The following is a 7,009-nucleotide window of genomic DNA, read 5'->3' as shown; positions in this document are numbered from 1 at the left end:
GTCACGACGATCAGTTCGCCTGGAGCCGATCCGCCCGTGCCACTCCAACGGCGGAGCCGTGCTGGCTACGGGCGGCATGGCGACTTGCAAGACACCCTCGCTGGCGCCCGCGCCGTGGTCCTTGCTATGTCTTGAGCTTGCGTTGGTTTTCCCGAAGAAGAAGGAATGATGCAGCAGAGTAGCGTAAGTATTTGCCTCAGTTTTTGAGAACCAAGGTATCAATCCAGTAGGATCCCACGCTCAAGTCCCTCGTACCTGCACAAAGAGATAGCTACTCGCAACCAACGCGATTAGGGGTTGTCAAGCCCTTCACGGTCACTTACGAGAGTGAGTTCTCATAGATATAATATTTTTGGTATTTTTGGTATAAAGATGCAAAGTAAAAAGTAAAGGCAAAGTAAGATTAAAGTAATGGAGATTGATATGATGAGAATAGACCCGGGGGCCATAGGTTTCACTAGTGGCTTCTCTCAAGAGCATAAGTATTCTACGGTGGGTGAACAAATTACTATTGAGCAATTGACAGAATTGAGCATAGTTATGAGAATATCTAGGCATGATCATGTATATAGGCATCACGTCCGTGACAAGTAGATCGAAACGATTCTGCATCTACTACTATTACTCCACTCATCGACCGCTCTCCAGCATGCATGTAGAGTATTAAGTTAAAAACAGAGTAACGCCTTAAGCAAGATGACATGATGTAGAGAGATAAATTCATGCAATATGAAATAAACCCCATCTTGTTATCCTCGATGGCAACGATACAATACATGCCTTGCTGCCCCTTCTGTCACTGGGTAAGGACACCGCAAGATCGAACCCAAAGCTAAGCACTTCTCCCATGGCAAGAACTACCAATCTAGTTGGCCAAACCAAACGGATAATTGGAAGAGACTTGCAAAGATAACCAATCATACATAAAAGAATTCAGAGAAGATTCAAATATTATTCATAGATAGACTTGATCATAAACCCACAATTCATCGGTCTCAACAAACACGCCGCAAAAAGAAGATTACATCGAATAGATCTCCACAAGAGAGGGGGAGAACATTGTATTGAGATTCAAAGAGAGAGAAGAAGCCATCTAGCTACTAACTATGGACCCGAAGGTCTGAGGTAAACTACTCACACTTCATCGGAGAGGCTATGATGATGTAGAAGCCCTCCGTGATGACGGCCCTCTTCCGGCAGAGCTCTGGAACAGGCCCCGAGATGGGATCTCGTGGATACAGAAAGTTGCGGCGGTGGAATTAGGTTTTTGGCTCCTGTTCTGATAGTTTGGGGGTACGTGGGTATATATAGGAGGAAGAAGTACACCGGAGGAGCAACGAGGGGCCCACGAGGCAGGGGGGAGTGCCCTAGGGGGGGCGCCCCCCACCCTCGTGAATGCCTCTTTTGTTCCTTGGAGCAGGGTCGAAGTCTCCTGGATCATGTTCGGTGAGAAAATCACGTTCCCGAAGATTTTATTCCGTTTGGACTTCGTTTGATATTCCGTTTATCTGAAACACTGAAATAGGCAAAAAACAGCAATTCTGGGCTGGGCCTCCGGTTAATAGGTTAGTCCCAAAAATAATATAAAAGTGGAAAATAAAGCCCAATATAGTCCAAAACAGTAGATAATATAGCATGGAGCAATCAAAAATTATAGATACGTTGGAGATGTATCAGGCATCCCCAAGCTTAATTCCTGCTCGTCCTCGAGTAGGTAAATGATAAAAAGAGAAGTTTTGATGCGGAGTGCTACTTGGCATAATTTCAATGTAAATCTTCTTAATTGTGGTATGAATATTCAGATTAGAAAGATTCAAGAAAAAAGTTTATATTGACATAAAAAATAATAATACTTCAAGTATACTAACAAAGTAATTATGTCTTCTCAAAATAACATGGCCAAAGAAAGTTATCCCTAGAAAATCATATAGTCTGGCTATGCTCCATCTTCACCACACAAAGTATTTAAATCATGCACAACCCCGATGACAAGCCAAGCAATTGTTTGATACTCTAACTTTTTCAAAACTTTTTTCAATCTTCACGCAATACATGAGCGTGAGCCATGGATATAACACTATAGGTGGAATAGAATGGTGGTTGTGGAGAAGACAAAAAGGAGAAGATGGTCTCACATCAACTAGGCATATCAATGGGCTATGGAGATGCCCATCAATAGATATCAATGTGAGTGAGTAGGGATTGCCATGCAACAGATGCACTAGAGCTATAAGTATATGAAAGCTCAAAAAGAAACTAAGTGGGTGTGCATCCAACTTGCTTGCTCATGAAGACCTAGGGCAATTTTGAGTAAGCCCATCATTGGAATATACAAGCGAAGTTCTATAATGTAAAATTCCCACTAGTATATGAAAGTGATAACATGAGAGACTCTCTACTATGAAGATCATGGTGCTACTTTGAAGCACAAGTGTGGTAAAAGGATAGTAACATTGTCCCTTCTCTCTTTTTCTCTCATTTTTTTGTTTGGGCCTTTTTTATGGCCTCTTTTTATTTGGGCTTGTTTGGCCTCTTTTTTTTATTATTTTGTTTTTCGTCCGGAGTCTCATCTCGACTTATGGGGGAATCATAGTCTCCATCATTCTTTCCTCACCGGGACAATGCTCTAATAATGATGATCATCACACTTTTATTTCTCTTATACTCAACAATTACAACTCGATACTTAGAACAAAATATGACTCTATGTGAATGCATCCGGCGGTGTACCGGGATATGCAATATGACAATGATGAATGTGACATGAACGGAACGGTGGAAAGTTGCATGGCAATATATCTCGGAATGGCTATGGAGATGCCATAATAGGTAGGTATGGTGGCTGTTTTGAGGAAGGTATATGGTAGGTGTATGATACCGGCGAAAGGTGCACGGTATTAGAGAGGCTAGCAAAGGTGGAAGGGTGAGAGTGCGTATAATCCATAGACTCAACATTAGTCATAAAGAACTCATATACTTATTGCAAAAATCTAGAAGTTATCAAAGCAAAGTATTACGCGCATGCTCCTAGGGGGATAGATTGGTAGGAAAAGACCATCGATCGTCCCCGACCGCCACTCATAAGGAAGACAATCAATAAATAAATCATGCTCCGACTTCATCACATAACGGTTCACCATACGTGCATGCTACGGGAATCACAAACTTTAACACAAGTATTCTTTAAATTCACAACTACTCAACTAGCATGGCTTTAATATTATCATCTCCATATCTCAAAACAATTATCATGCTTCAATCTTTTCTTAGTATTCAACACACTCAAAAGAAAGTTTCACAAATCTTGAATACCAAGCATATTATTATTAAGCAAATTACCATGCTATTAAGAGACTCTCAAAAGAATTTAAGTGAAGCATGAGAGATCAATAGTTTCTTTAAAACAAATCCAACACTGTCCTCTAAAAGATCTAAGTGAAGCACATAGAGCAAAATTATAACGCTCAAAATATATAAGTAAAGCACATAGGGCAAAATTATCTAGCTCAAAAGATATAAGTGAAACACATAGAGCAAAACTACTTAGCTCAAAAGATAAAAGTGAAGCACATAGAGTATTCTATCAAATTTTAATTCATGTATGGATCTCTAAAAAGGTGTGTACATCAAGGATGATTGTGGCATAATAAGACACAAATACACAAATAATACAAGACTCCAAGCAAAACACATATCATGTTGGTGAATAAAAATATAGCTCCAAGTAAATTACCGATGGAAGTGGACGAAAGAGGGGATGCCTTCCGGGGCATCCCCAAGCCTTGAATTCTTGATGTCCTTGGATTATCTTGGTGTGCCAAGGGCATCCCCAAGCTTAGGCTCTTGCCACTCCTTGTTCCATGATCCATCAAAAGAATTCACCCAAAACTTGAAAACTTCACAACACAAAACTCAAAATAGAAAACTCGTGAGCTCCGTTAGCGAAAGAAAACAAAAGACCACTTCAAGGTACTGTAATGAACTCATTCTCTATTTATATTGGTGTTAAAACTACTTTATTCCAACTTCTCTATGTATTATACACTATTTTACTAGCCATAGATTCATCAAAATAAGCAAACAACACACGAAAAACAGAATCTGTCAAAAACAAAACAGCCTGTAGTAATCTGTAGCTAGCGCAAGATCTGGAACCCCAAAAATTCTAAAATAAATTTCTGGACGTTAGGAATTTATCTATTAATCATCTGCAAAAAGAATTAACTAAATATCACTCTTAAAATAAAAATTACAGCAGTTCTCGTGAGTGCTAAAGTTTCTGTTTTTCGCAGCAAGTTCAACAAGACTTTCCCCAAGTCTTCCCAACGGTTCTACTTGGCACAAACACTAATTAAACACAAAAAGCACAACCAAAACAGAGGCTAAATAATTTATTTATTACTAATCAGGAGCAAACAGCAAGGAATAAAAATAAAATTGGGTTGCCTCCCAACAAGCGCTATCGTTTAACGCCCCTAGCTAGGCATAAAAGCGAGGATAGATCTAGGTGTTGCCATTCTTGGTTTTAGAGAGAAAGAGAGCAAAATTGTTATCTATGGAATTAATCTTTCTATTTTGACAAAGTACATGTCCATTAATGGTAGAAGAAAGATTAAGTATGTTGCGGAAATTGGCATCTAGGCTAGCTTTTATCTCTTTAATAGATTCATTTTGGTAAGAAAGCAAGAGGGATGTAATTTCAGTTTTCTCATTAATAGGGTGCCAAAATATAGTTTTCATCCTCTCATAGGTATCTATGGGGTCCCCTTCAAGAAAACCCCCCTCGAAAATAGAATCTAAGATTTGTTTGAACGAAGCGGGTAGCCCAACATAAAAGCTTTTCAAGTAAACCTCAATTTGATATTGGGGTACATAGCTAGCCCGGATCCTTAACAGCCTATCCCAAGCATCTTTCAAAGATTCATCAAGTAAATAACGAAAAATTCCAGAATCATCTTCATCAAAATTACTAAGGTTCTCATTGATAACTCCGGCAAGTTGTTCTATAGCATTCGGATTTATGAGTTTAGATAAGATAGCAGGATTGTCTAAAGCACTAGAACTTGGGAGAGAACCCCCAACTCTTTTTGGTTCTGACATGGTGAGGGAAAATAGGCAAATAGAGAGGGAGGATAGAGAGAGAGAGAGAGGGCGAATAAAATGGCAAGGGTGAAGCGGGGGAGAGAAAAACGAGAGGCAAATGGCAAATAATGTAATGCGAGAGATAGGGATTGTGATGGGTACTTGGTATGTTGACTTTTTGCATAGACTCCCCAGCAACTACGCCAGAAATCCTTCTTGCTACGTCTTGAGCTTGCATTGATTTTCCCCGAAGAGGAAGGGATGATGCAGCAGAGTAGCGTAAGTATTTCCCTCAGTTTTTGAGAACCAAGGTATCAATCCAGTAGGAGCCCACGCTCAAGTCCCTCGTACCTGCACAAAGCGATAGCTACTCGCAACCAACGCGATTAGGGGTTGTCAAGCCCTTCACGGTCACTTACGAGAGTGAGATCTGATAGATATAATATTTTTGGTATTTTTGGTATAAAGATGCAAAGTAAAAAGTAAAGGCAAAGTAAGATTAAAGTAATGGAGATTGATATGATGAGAATAGACCCCGGGGCCATAGGTTTCACTAGTGGCTTCTCTCAAGAGCATAAGTATTCTACGGTGGGTGAACAAATTACTGTTGAGCAATTGACAGAATTGAGCATAGTTATGAGAATATCTAGGCATGATCATGTATATAGGCATCACATCCGTGACAAGTAGATCGAAATGATTCTGCATCTACTACTATTACTCCACTCATCGATGGCTATCCAGCATGCATCTAGAGTATTAAGTTAAAAACAGAGTAACGCCTTAAGCAAGATGACATGATGTAGAGAGATAAATTCATGCAATATGAAATAAACCCCATCTTGTTATCCTTGATGGCAACAATACAATACGTGCCTTGCTGCCCCTTCTGTCACTGGGTAAGGACACCGCAAGATCGAACCCAAAGCTAAGCACTTCTCCCATGGCAAGAACTACCAATCTAGTTGGCCAAACCAAACGGATAATTCGAAGAGACTTGCAAAGATAACCAATCATACATAAAAGAATTCCGAGAAGATTCAAATATTATTCATAGATAGACTTGATCATAAACCCACAATTCATCGTTCTCAACAAACACACCACAAAAAGAAGATTACATCGAATAGATCTCCACAAGAGAGGGGGAGAACATTGTATTGAGATTCAAAGAGAGAGAAGAAGCCATCTAGCTACTAACTATGGACCCGAAGGTCTGAGGTAAACTACTCACACTTCATCGGAGAGGCAATGATGATGTAGAAGCCCTCCGTGATGACGGCCCTCTTCCGGCAGAGCTCCGGAACAGGCCCCGAGATGGGATCTCGTGGATACAGAAAGTTGCGGCGGTGGAATTAGGTTTTTGGCTCCTGTTCTGATAGTTTGGGGGTACGTGGGTATATATAGGAGGAAGAAGTACGCCGGAGGAGCAACGAGAGGCCCACGAGGCAGGGGGGCGCGCCCTAGGGGGGCGCCCCCCACCCTCGTGACTGCCTCTTTTATTCCTTGGAGCAGGGTCCAAGTCTCCTGGATCATGTTCGGTGAGAAAATCACGTTCCCGAAGATTTTATTCCGTTTGGACTTCGTTTGATATTCTGTTTATCTGAAACACTGAAATAGGCAAAAAACAACAATTCTGGGCTGGGCCTCCGGTTAATAGGTTAGTCCCAAAAATAATATAAAAGTGGAAAATAAAGCCCAACATAGTCCAAAACAGTAGATAATATAGCATGGAGCAATCAAAAATTATAGATACGTTGGAGACGTATCAGTCCTCCCAGGTCGTGCGCGACGAGCAACACCGCGACGCTGGTGACCCCGGGCACCGCCGCGGGAAGAGCCCTCAATAGCATCCTCGAGATGCGTAGGGCCGTCAAGCACTAATGAATACCCAAGGTTCCATATTCCTATTTTCTCTTCTTTCTTT

Source organism: Triticum aestivum, chromosome 7A, assembly GCF_018294505.1.
Source record: "Triticum aestivum cultivar Chinese Spring chromosome 7A, IWGSC CS RefSeq v2.1, whole genome shotgun sequence".
Classification (NCBI taxonomy): Eukaryota; Viridiplantae; Streptophyta; class Magnoliopsida; order Poales; family Poaceae; genus Triticum; species Triticum aestivum.
This window is presented reverse-complemented; position numbering follows the sequence as displayed.